The sequence below is a fragment of the Nyctereutes procyonoides genome, unplaced genomic scaffold (assembly GCF_905146905.1).
Source record: "Nyctereutes procyonoides isolate TBG_1078 unplaced genomic scaffold, NYPRO_anot_genome, whole genome shotgun sequence".
In the NCBI taxonomy this organism is placed as follows: Eukaryota; Metazoa; Chordata; class Mammalia; order Carnivora; family Canidae; genus Nyctereutes; species Nyctereutes procyonoides.
In genome coordinates, this window is record NW_026575042.1 from 4962742 (window position 1) to 4976105 (window position 13364).

A 13364-nucleotide genomic window follows, 5' to 3' on the forward strand; every position below is an offset into this window, starting at 1 on the left:
CTAACTTGGGTTGATTGTAAAGCCTTAAATCTTAAGTTTGTGGTCCAATGGAGGAAGATGTTGATTCTCAGACCACCAGAGCTGAAAGAGCCCATTGAGGTATTATAGAATGTAGCTTTCTCAGCCTTGAAAAATGTATAAACTCTGCTTTGACAAGCTGGACAAGCAAGAGTTACTTAGCCTTTTTGAGTCTTTGTTTCATTATCTATAAAAAGAGAGTAATAGTAGTGTATGTCCCTTTTTGTGTAAAGGTTTCTATTATTATGGAAATCACATTAAACCAAGGAAAGCTAAAGCTCATAGCACAGCAGATAAAGGCTCACAAATATGATCTTGGGATATTTAATTTATTAACTTCAGTCCCTTTCTTTTGCAGATAAATAAACTGAGGCTCCCTAAGGTGAGCTGAACTTTTCCAAAGTCACAAAGCTATGAAGTGCCAAAGTAGAACTAGACAGGGGAAAATTTTGCAAGTGACGGATATCTGAAGAGGAGGTATCCCCACTTGTTCAGATTTTAAGCTATAGGTGTAGTCTGGAGATGTAAGAGAGGAGGTTAAAACTATAAATTCTCACTATTGAAAACAATTCAGCATCTAGACTGTTACTGTTGCAAGAATACTCTCTAAAGTTACTAGCTTTGCTTAACCTGTTATACTGCCAGTGACAGGAAGCTCATTACTTACCATATTAGTGCATTCCATCTTGAGCAACTTGTTAGAAAACTTTTCCTTATGATGTGTCTTAATGTAATTCCACTTCTGGAACTGCACAGAATGAATCCAATACTTTCTTCATAGCATAACCTTTAAATATTTGAAGACAGCTCTTGTGTCTCCTGCTCTGACTCTTCCATCCACACATACATTCAGCAAGCATGTATTGCAACTACATATCAGGATTCTTTTAGTAGTAATATATAGAAAACTCAAACTGACTTAAACTTTGCATTTTTTATTTATACATTCATTCACTCATCTATTCATCTGACAAATTTTTATTGAGTACATTTTTATGTTTCCATCTCTGTTCTACATGTGGAGGATAGAACAGTAAATATAATAGTCCTAACTCACATGGAGCTTGCATTCTAGTGTGAGAAGGTAGACAATGAATAAATAAATATGTTTGTCTCAATAAATAGACATAGAGGTGTGGTACTTTGGGGGAAAGATGATGTGGGGACACTGAGTCATTTAACTGAAAACTATAGAGGCAGGGCACAATTCAGCTCTCTGTAATCTTTTATCTGTGGTTCTCTTAGATCTGCTTTGTGCTAGACCAACTTCTACCATGTTAGCAATTCAGCTGCTGGTGGACCAGGGCTATGTGGTTTCTCATTTATATTCAGAAGGAAATGGGCATTAGTTTCTACAAGGCAATAGAAATTGTGAGCTTCATTCAGGTAGAACCACTCTGAATCCTGTGTCTAGGGAAATGCCATTTATTGATTATCCAAAGCCTTGGTATATTCCCATATGAACTTTTAGAGGGATATGCCACTAAAAATTAGAGTATGCTCATTGCCACCCAAAGCATATAATCACTATGCAGCAGGAGAGGATGGTCTTTATGATTGTGAGGCAATATAATATCCACTATAAATACTACATGTAGGCACTCAGAGTTTAGAAAGCTAAACAGAATACGGTCCCTGACTTTAAGGAGGTCATAGCTTTAATGGAAGGATACAGATGAACAGATAATGCCATAATGCAGTTAAACATTCCAATTGGCCCAAGATAATCATTAGCCTCAGGGTGGCATATGAGAATGAGGCCTTAAAACGGTCTTTCTAAAATAGTCAATATTCAAGATTTCTGCTCATGTCTTCTCTCCCTTGTCAGTAACAACCTTACCCACATAACTTTGCACAGCTCTCTCATTTGAAGTGGATATATTTCTCCACTCCATGTGATTCACTTTTGCCAATGGGCTATTAACAGAGCTGAAGCTGGCAGAGGCATGAAACATTTAGGCTTTCTTTCTGTGCTCTTCCATTTCCTTTGGGAGAAGAATGTTAGCCTGCTTGTCCCAGGAGAGGAGACAGAAACAAGTGGAGCAGAATCACCCCAGCTGAGCTATCTTGGTGGAACCTAGCCTCAACCAGCTGACCCCTAATCAACCTCCAGACCCATGAGCCTCATAAATGCTTATTGAGAGTAACACTGAGGTTTTACGGTTGTTTGTTAGGCAGTATTATTGTAGCAATTGCTAACAGACACAGGCTTGAAGGACTGTCTTTGTGGAGATAAGTCAGAACCACAGTAAGAGGTAGTTTTGGTAGACTTGGTCAAATAATTTTGAATTCAGAAGGATGCAGATCAAGAGGGGACAGGGAGAAAAACCCACTCTTTCTAGTCCTGACTAGATGTGGGAAGAAGACAGGAAATGGAGATATAGTCAGATGGGACAAATGGCCAGAGAAGTGGATGGGCTTCAGTTGACATCCCTGAGTCCCTTTAGTTCCCCAGAGTCATGGTTGGGAATCAGGGATGGAGGGTACATGTCCTGAGACAAGGGGCCAACATAGGGTGGCCCTGGAGGGGATGCAAGGTGACCTTACAGCAAGGGTAGATTTAGACATGGCAGAGACTCTCAGGGTCTATGAGAGTAGTAGTGAGAGCCTAGGTGAGGACCAGGCAGCCAAAGAGCACCACCAGATGCTGAAGAAGCTGAGAAAGGCCAGTCCACAGCTCCATCCAACCAGACCTGTAGCAGCAGGTACTGGCAGGATTCCTGGGGTGGGACAGGCATCTCCTCAAGAGATACCACTTCAAGGCTTGGCCAGCTCTGCCTCTCCACAGCTGAAGCTGGAGAGGACTCAGAGGGCACCCAGTTAGTTCAGGGACACTTCACTTTCCCCACTCACCACGCACAGCCCACTCATCAATGGCATACCACGAGGGGATGGGATGGAGCATGTGAGAGGGGCTTCAGAAGTCTGAGAGTCTGGGCACCATCATCTAAATAGATCAAATGCTTAATTCCACAGATTCTTTAAATTTAGAATCAGACCCAAGAATAACACCTTAAAACAAATTTAGTTTTCTTTTCCTGCTTACTATTATTGACAGAATGAAGAAACCACATTGTCTTTGTATGCAGAAGAGTAATGTGGATGGATTTTCTACCCCACCACAATGATAATTCAGTGTGGTGAAGTCTGGAGTGATGTTAAGCTCCAGTGTGCTGGGAAGCTGCATAGGCAGCTCTGACTTGGAATGAAGAGAGGAGGCCCGTTATTTATATTCCCCAAATGAATGAGAACATATAATGTTTGTCCTTCTCCAATTGACTCATTTCACTCAGCATAATACCCTCCAGTTCCATCCACGTCGAAGCAAATGGTGGGTATTTGTCGTTTCTAATGGCTGAGGAATATTCCATTGTATACATAGACCACAGCTTCTTTATCCATTCATCTTTCGAAGGACACCGAGGCTCCTTCCACAGTTTGGCTATTGTGGACATTGCTGCTAGAAACATCGGGGTGCAGGTGTCCCGGCGTTTCATTGCATCTGAATCTTTGGGGTAAATCCCCAACAGTGCAATTGCTGGGTCGTAGGGCAGGTCTATTTTTAACTCTTTGAGGAACCTCCACACAGTTTTCCAGAGTGGCTGCATGGGTAGGAAATATCAGAAAGGGAGACAGAACATAAAGACTCCTAACTCTGGGAAACGAACTAGGGGTGGTGGAAGGAGAGGAGGGCGGGGAGTGGGGGTGAATCGGTGATGGACACTGAGGGGGGCACTTGATGGGATGAGCACTGGGTGTTATTCTGTATGTTGGCAAACTGAACACCAATGAAAAATTTATTATTAAAAAAAAAAGAAAAAAGAAAAGAAAAGAAAAGAAGAGAGGAGGCCCGGAGGAAGCTCCTGAAAATTCAGCACTTAGGATAAGTTGAATCTTATAGGACTTGTAGTGGGTATTCAGATGAAGAACCAAGGCAAAAGAGGATTGATAGTGGGGAGTGGCATATGCAAAGGCCTAGGTGGGGGAAAATACCTGTCATCCCTCTAGGGGACCCTTGTGGATTATTTGGGAGTCTCCTTTCAGCAAGGGCTCCCCTCTAGGTCATGGAGGGCCTTGGCAACATGGTGGCAGGGAAAGTGGGCATGCACATGCTTGCTGAAATAGGGACCCTTCTCCCATCTCTTCTCTCTACTGAGCCCAAAAGATTGTGTGAATTCTCTAGAGGTCTTGCTTTACTTGGAAGGAATAGTAGAGTATGGGGCAGAGGTCGGCTGAGAATATGGCAATGTGCAAGGCCCTTTGCACACACGTTTCCTTTTATTATCCTAACACAGCCTTGGCTCTGCCTCTTATCTGCTTGTTGAAAAGTGTATTTTCCAAAAGTTGATAGCATCCATATATATCTCATCCCATATGGTATTTCACAATGAAATGTCTCTACTGAGCAGTGGCATATCTTTCCTTTCTTTGGATCTGGGTGAGCCAGGACTGTGGTGGGAGTGATGCTCTGAGACTTCTTAGGATGTCATAAAAAGATGACACAGCTTCTGCCTGGTCCTTTTGGGACCCCAGTCACCATGGTTTGAGGGAGCCATGTGGTCACAGGAAAGGCTGTGTGTATTCATTTCAGCCAGAGTCCCGGGGGAGGTTTTGACCAATGGCCAGCATCAACTACCAGATTATGAGGATGAGAAACTTCTGACAAGAAGCCCCAGCCTCTGTGTGGCTCCAGTTGCTACCACGTGGAACAGAGGTGCATTGTCTTTTTCAGCTTCTGCCCAAATTGTAGATTCATGAGCAAAATCAATGTCATGTTTCAAGCTGCCCAGTTGTCTATGGAGGGGTTTGTCACTCAGCAATAGATAACTGGAATGGTGTGAAGTAAGCAAAAGTGTGACGTCCCTACTGTACCCAGCCTTATGAAGAGAGTGCAACCTTAAGAAATATATATTAAATGGATAGATTAATCAAATTAACATTTCTTGTAAAGTGAATTGAGGCAGACTTAATTATAATTTCTTACCAGTCTCGCCAATGAAATGGCCATTACCACGGATATTATAGGTAGATTTTATAGGATACAAAGAACTGACTTACCTTAGGTAAGGGGACCAGTTTTCACATTTTATATTACTAACCCATTAGTTGTAGCCCATGCTGGTTGTAGGGCAGCTGTAGTTCAGTGCACAACACTTCTTCAGAGGAGAGGGCTCTGATACTCACATAAGTTTATATGGGAACACAGCCTAGTAAAGGATGCTGGGTGGAATCAACAGGATCCATTACAATGGTGAGTTATGAATCTGTCATAGGTACTTTCTGTCCTCCTCCTTCCATTCAACTTTCTCATCACCAAAGGAGTTCTCTTGTGAGAATGGATTGTGAGCTGAAAGTCTCTAGAAAGAAAAATAAAATCACTTGCTCTCGTAATTAATCTCATTTTTTTGTGTGTCAGTAACATCTTAAGAACCAATATTTAAATGCCCTAAACCTTTTATATCTATATCTATATATCTATATCTATATCTATGTCTATATCTACTATTTTTTCCCCAGAAGTGAGCTACAAGGGCTGACAATTAGAAAATTTGGAAGTGGCATTGTAAGGGTAGTCCTTCAGAGCTCAGGCCTGTGTTCACACGTGCACAACTGGACACCAAACAATGAGTATCGAGTTTAGAACCCTTGTCTGAATGATGATCTTAGTGAAGTAATTTCTCTTCCAGTAAACAAAATCAAAAGTTGCATTTGAAAATCACTTCTCTCCCCAATTATGCCACACTCCACCTCTAAATGATGTATAGTAATAGAGAAACAATATCATGAAATATACAGAGTAAAAATTTCATCAAAGAGAAAAAAAGAGAATAAAAATCACTGGCGAAGCCAAGTAAGACTTCTGAGTCAGTTGGATTCTTCTGGAAACAGGAGCTGAAGCAGAGTCAAGGGTGTAAGAGATTTGCTGGGTTGGAGTGTAAAGTCTGTGAAAGAGTAAAGGACAAGAAGACTCTGACCCTAGTGCAGATCTTACAGCATCTTAGCCAACCCAAAATGTAGCTCAGGAACAAGGATTGTGCACTAGAGGAGGTCATGTTTGGACTACAATGCCCAAGGCCTGGGACACTTACTATACCTGGAGCTACTTTGGAAGAGCATGGCCTTGGTTCAAAAACTGAGGTGGAATTAGAAGGCTCTGCAGCTGCAGGCCAGCAGATGATTACATTTCTTTCCACCAAAAGGCAAATCCTTTCTAGAAGGTATAGCTAGCCCTGAACCTGCCCTGTTGACACAGCCTCCGACAGAGATAGTTCTTCAGAGCTGAAGGAGCCTGGTGGGAGGCAGAGCTTTAAAAATTTAGCCTTAACACTCCAGCAGCACCCTGCTATGCCCTCCTGCCCCCCCTCCAACCAATTCCTGCCAATAGGGAGGTAAAGCCCCCAATCAGGAGACTGACCAGCAAGGGGCTAAGCTTGCTGGGACTCCTGACCAACCCTTCATGAGACACATTTAACATCTTGAAGCAGGCCAGAGTAGGCAGCCAGGAGGAGCAGGGCAGAGCAAGGTCTTTCTTCCCTTCCTGTCTTCATACTCATCCTCTTGGCCTCACCCACTATCAAGGAGAGCTCTAGTGGACAGAAACTGCCAGTGCCTTCCTTTTGTCCATGGGATCTGGCCATGGGGCTGCTTCCATAGGACAGAAGATCATGCAACTTAGAAGGCTCTGAAAACAGAAAACAGTGCCTGCAGTCCCAGGGTCCACGGTGGCAGGAGTGAGCCATGCTCACAGCCTTTCATTTCATGACTCGTTCTTCTGGAATCATACACTAGAAACAATTATGGGATTGGGTATGTCTGGCACTTCGAAAGCTATAGGATTTTTCTGAGAAATGCTTTGATAAGTTTCTGCTGACTGGTGAGATCAACACACTTTTTGCCTCTCAAGCTGAGGAAGTGCAGGATGAAACCAGGTGAAAAGCCTTGGCCCAGCTATAGGTCAAGGGAATTATCCTTCTTGGTTTATCTTTTTAAAAAAGTGCCCATATCATTTTCCAGGACAACTGAAGAAAAAGTGGCATAGGGGCAAATGCTGGTCATTTGAAATCTGAGCATGGGAACTGCAGTTTCTAACTGTGGGATCTGGGCAAATTTTGAATTTCTCTGAATGTTTTTTTTTTTTTTAATCAGAATGTTTTTTTTTTTCTAAGATTTTATTTATTCATGAGAGACTGAGAGAGAGAGAGAGGGAGAGAGAGAGAGAAGAGAGAGAGAGAGAGAGAGAGAGAGAGAGACAGGCAGAGAGAGAAGCAGGCTCCATGCAGGGAGCCCGATGCGGGACTCGATCCTGGGACTCCAGGACCACACCCTGGGCCGATGGCAGGCACTAAACCACTGAGCCATCCAGGGATCCCCCAGAATGGTTTTGAAGATAAAATGTTTCCTCCTTCCTTCCCTCTTTCCTTCTCTTCCTCCTTCCTTCCTTCCTTCCTTCCTTCCTTCCTTCCTTCCTTCCGCCTGCCTGAGTACCTTCCTTCCATTAGTCAATACACATTTATTGAGCTGCGTGCTAGGCACTAGGAAAACACACATGAACAAAACCATTGATGACTTCAAAACCCTAGCACTAGAGAAAGATGGCAGTGTAGAATGTTTATGCAGTTATACATGTCTGTATTTGTTGAAGCAGGGTATTAAAGAGAAGGTGATGATCTCTTGCAAGGATTACAGAGAATATATCTAAGTTTGCAAAGGGAATAGTTCATGAAATGGACTTATTGGGGCTACAGGTCCTCCTGACAACTGGACAGCCAGAGTTTGATCAGTAGGGACTGAATGATCAAGTTGGAGGCTGTGAGGGAACCTTGGCATAGGCACAACAGGGAAACCAGCAAAGGGGCTTGGAGATCTCACAGCAAAGAGGGCTGGGACAGAGCCTTGGGGAGTACCAAAACTTGAGTATGTTGAGAAAGAGACACCTATTGAGGCCTGGCAAGGAGAATGATGGGGAGAAAATGGATAGAATCACATTACTGAGTGCACAGCAGAGAACATGTCTGGAAAAAGTGTGGGAGAGCTTCAAATGCAGCAGGTAGGCCAAAATCAGGGAAAACCCAGACTGTCCATGGAATTTAGGGATTAGGAGGTCAGTTGTGAGGGAGGGAACCATGTGAAGCAAATTAAGGCATATGAAAAGGCTTTGAAAATTGTGAAGAGCCATGGGAAAGCAATGTAAGTTCCTGACAGAGGCAAGAATTCACTACCTTAGGCTGGTCAATTCAGAATGTGCAGTGAGAATTTAACGGGAAATTCATCGTTCCAGATTTATAGCCTCTCAATTACATCATGTGGGTAACAGAACATCAGCATTTTAAATAGACACCCCTGTGCTCATAATGAATGTGTTTTAACACTTTTATATCCTTTTCTCAAAATTAGCTTCTTGTTGGCTCCAGAAGATTGCCTGAAATATGTCACCTAGGAGCAAAAATAAAATTAGGAGCATAAGAAAGAATGAGAGAGAGAAAATGCAAGTTATGGGGTCACTGTTATGTAGGAATAAATAATCTTGGTGACGGGGTAGCAGTGCAGAGTTATGGAATTTATTCTCTGAAGAAAGTCGTTTTAATCTTAAAGTCTGATTTGGATAATGCCAATAGGGAAATGGCTTCAGCAGAACAAAAACGAGTTTTCAACTAATAGTTTTATCCTGTAAAAAAAGAAAAGGAAACCAATAAAAAGTATGTGTGCTGAGGAGACCATGTCTAGAGGCTACATGGGCTTTCAGTAGTTCAGTGTAGATTTCAGGGTTTATTGCAGGTGACCCATGGCTGTATGCAGCAAGGAGACAGCTGGCAGGAGGCACATGGGACCCTGAATCTAGTTGATTTGTAATATTTTCTTACGATATTAGCTGAGCTCCCTGCAAATATCTAGAGAGGAGTCTCGTCTAAGTGATGTGCACTGTATCCCTGGCAGATGTTCCTGAATTGGGGTTTGAACATGCCTGGCACATTCCTACCTTGGCAATTATTTCCTCAAGGCCATTACTTTTCTTATTCTCAGACCTTTACTTAAGCACTACCTTCTCAATGAAGCCTTCTCTGACAGTCCTTTTAAAATGACACCAGCAGCCATCCACAGGCGCTCCCTTGCTTCCGCTTTATGTTTTCTCCTTAACACTGATTACTCTATGATACATATTTTACGAGAATGTTAACTGCTCAAAGCAATGATATTTGACTATTTCGATCACTGTTAGGTCTCCAATACTAACAGAGTGCTTGGCATAAAACAGGTACTCAGAAAATATTTTCCGAATGAGGGAAGGAATGGGCCATGGTAGCCTATTGGGTTTTCAGCTCCAGAGAGGGATTGTCAAGTTTCTAGAAAAGCACTTCCTTCAGAAACGTCACCATTAAGTTACCACTTGGCCTTATTTCTTTAAAAGGCTCTGTGATTCCTGCTTCTACATTTGGCTCATGAGCAGCATTGTTCAAGATTCCCACAAGCTTTCAGAATATTCCCTCTGGGCCTTTTCTGCCATTGTACAAACTTGTCCTTTCAAATGCCTGGCAGGTCATGGACTGGAGCCATTCCTGAGGCCTGTCAGTATTTAGAACATCAGAACCCAAAGGAACCTGGGGATTCCATTAGTCCAGGCTGCATTTTTACAAATGAAGAGCCTAGGGCAGCCCTGGTGGCGCAGCGGTTTAGCGCCGCCTGCGGCCCGGGGTGTGAACCTGGAGTCCCGGGATCGAGTCCTGGGATCGAGTCCCACGTCGGGCTCCCTGTGTGGAGCCTGCTTCTCCCTCTGCCTGTGTCTCTGCCTCCCTCCCTCTCTCCCTCTCTAAATAAATAAATAAATAAATAAATAAATAAATAAATAAATAAATAAATCTTCTAAAAAAATGAAGAGCCTAGAACTTGGAAAAGTGTCATCATTTCCCTAATGCCATAGAGCCCATTGGGTGAGTGGGGCCTGTGCAGGAAAGTTAAAGAAAAAGAGAAAGTTAAAGGTGCATGTTCGGGCTTTGCGTATGTTTTCAACATGTGATCTTCACAAGCAGTGTGGGTCCATGTACAGGCTGGAAAACAGAAGATCAGAAGTGTTAAATTACTTTCCTAACAGTGCTCAGTTACCGCGTGTGAAAGTCAGAATCAGAATAATTTAGAATAAGCAGATTCATGCTTATTCTAAATTCACGCTCTGTCCTCTGGATTCTATTTGTGCTATAATTTGTGAGGATAAGTCATATGCTGGGTCCCTGCATAAGACAGTGGGAAAATGGATGTGTGCCACATCTTTCTTTTTTTGTTGGTCACCTTTACTGTTCCGAAAGATGGTTTCCTGCTTTCTTCTTGTCCTGTTTCCCGTCTAGGGGTCAGTCCTCCATAATTTTCCTTTCTCTCTTTGCTCAGTCTTCATCTACCATTTCTCTTCCTTGGCATCTCCTACCAAATCGTAAAAATGTTTAATTTTGTGTATGTCCCATAGAGCAAAGGGACAAACTCTCCAGTTGTCCTATGTTCTGCTCTTCCTTCTTCCCTAAGATGAGGCTCCCTGCAGAAGGAGTCCTCGGCATGTATCTCTTGCCCATTTCCAACTCAACCCTCTGCAGTGCTGCCTCCACCAGTGTCGAAGCTGTTCCTGTTCCTCTAGCCCCATTCCTACTTCTCCCGGTAACTACCATTCTATTCTGCCCCTGCACTTTTGAGTTTAGTTTTCTTTTGTATTGAGTGAGGTCCCTTCCCCTGATGGAATACATCAATTTTCTGCTAATATTTTGGAAGTTTTCCATTCTATTTGTATTATTTAATAGGTTACTCTAGAAATTTTTACTACATATTTAACAAAGTTTAAAATTAGTAAGTTTGATTTCCCCTCCCTAAATATAAGAAAGTTAGAATACATAATTCCAGATATCTTTCAGAATTTATATAATATTATTACTTAATAACCTTTTGTATCTTGTTTATATTTTATGACACAAATGGAACACTGTTATCATTGTTTTATAAGTTAAATGCTGTTAGATTTACCTGATATTTACCATTTTCTTTGCTCACTATTTTGATTAAATATCAAATCTTCTGTCTGAAATAATTTTTCTTTTATTTCTAAAGTAGATACTTCAGAAGTAAAGGTCTGTTGGAGACTAACCCAGTTTTTATTCGTCTGCAACCGTCTTCATCTAACCCTTTTTCTTTAAATATTGCCTTGATGGTAATAAAATTCCCAATTGAAAGCTCTTTTACCTCAGCACTTTAAATGGATCCCATTACTGCGGCTTGGAGTCATTCATTAGCCTAAGTGCTATGACACTAGAGGTAAACTGTTTTTCTCTGGGTGCCTTGAAAGGCTTTGTCTTATTACTTGGTGTTTGGCAGATTCATTATACGGTATCTCAGTGTGCAGTTCTTTTTTAATTATCCCACTCAGATTAGGGATGAGAGAACTCATGCTTTCCCTCAATTCTGGAAAGTACTGAGTCATTATCTCCTTAAATATTATCCATCTACCAAGCCATTATCTTCTTTTAAAATTTGAAGTAGGCATGCCTTCAATCTCATTGCTCTATTTTCTATATCTCTTAATCTCTGATCCATACTTTTAATCTTTTGCTATATCGCCATTGTTATTTTAATATTTATTTATTTATTTATTTATTTATTTATTTATTTATTTAAGTAGGTTCCATACAAAGCCTGGAGCCAGTGTGGGACTTGAACTCACCACTTTGAGATCAAGACCTGAACTGAAATTGAGAGTTGAATGCTGAACCAACTGAGCCACCCAGACATCCCTATTTTTATTTTTTTAGAAACTTTTTTACATTCATCTTCCTGTTGTTATTCTCTTTTCATTATGGAACTATTTTCAGTTCAATAATTATTGCTTCAGCTGTGTCTAATCTGTGAATTTTTATCTTGAGTTTTTACTTTCGTTTATTATATTTTTCATTTGAATAAATTCTCATTGAATCTTTCTTCTAAATTCCTGGTTATTTTTGAGATTTATAATTTTAAGCACTTGCTTCTTTATATGTAATAAATATTTTGGATTCTAATGCTAATCATTCTAAAATCTGAGGACATTGTGTTTTATTTTACTCATCTGGAACATAGGCTTAAAAGCAATTACTACTCCATGGATTGCTTTAAGGATTAAATGATTAAGTATATGTAAAGTTCTTGGGATATCTTGCACACAGTAACATACACAAGTGTTAGCTGTTATTAGTATTATTATTACTGCTATTACTTGTAGAACTGATTTTTACTTTGCTGAGTATCTCTAAACTTTTCTGATTTGTTAAGTGATTTTTGATTATGAGCTCATGTTCCTTTAAGCATTGTCACTGGACATTTAAGATTCTAACTAAGATTGTAAGTAAGGTACATTTTTCCAGAGAGGACACACATCTGCTTTTTCTAAATCATGGGAATATTCCAGTCCCAACTAGTTTAAATTCTTGCCCTGGGTATTTTCATGCCACAAAGTGAGTATGAATTCTAGCCTCAGATTTGCCTGAGGGTTGATTGTGGTTATGAATTCTCAGGAGATACTTGTTTCCCTTTCCCAGAAAAAAGGTTAATAGAGGCTAAGTTCATACTTTGTGGGGCAGGTTCTTTGCTGGTCTGCCTGGTGGAGGATTTTGTGGGAGTCATTGATTATAGATCCTACTGAATGATGATCCTTTATGTTCAGAGAGAAGGGAATGACCTTGGATCGTGTACTGGCTTAAGTGTTTACTTATTTTTGTGAGTTTATTTTTTTCTCGTCAGTTCTGGCTAACTTTCTTGCCATATCATCCCTTCTTTAGAAATATATTTTGAATATTTTATCCAGGATTTGCCCATGTTTTGAACTTGGAGATTTTTTCTACAAAGGGCTAGATAGTGAATATTTGTGGGTAATATGCTTTGTGGGTAACATGGTTTACTTTGTCACTACTAGCTCTGCACTTGTAGCATAAAAACAGTCATAGACTATTCACAAGAAAATGATACTGATGGTGTTTTTTTAAATTTGTTTTTATTTAAGGATGATTTGCCAACATATAGTATAACACCCCATACTGACTCATCCCATAGGTGCCCTCAATGCCTGTCTCCCAGTTGGCTCCAACCCCCTGCCCACCTTGCCTTCTGCAAGCCTTTGTTTCCCAGAGTTAGGAGTCTCTCGTGTTTTGTCACCCTCTCTAATTTTTCCAACTCATTTTCTCTCCTTTCCCCTATAATTCCCCTCACTAATTTTTATATTCCCTGTGAGTGAAACCATATAATTGTCCCTCTCCGATTGACTTACTTCAATCAGCGTAATACCCTCCAGTTCCATCTACATTGAAGCAAAAGTTGGGTAGTCATCATTTCTAATGGTTGAGTAA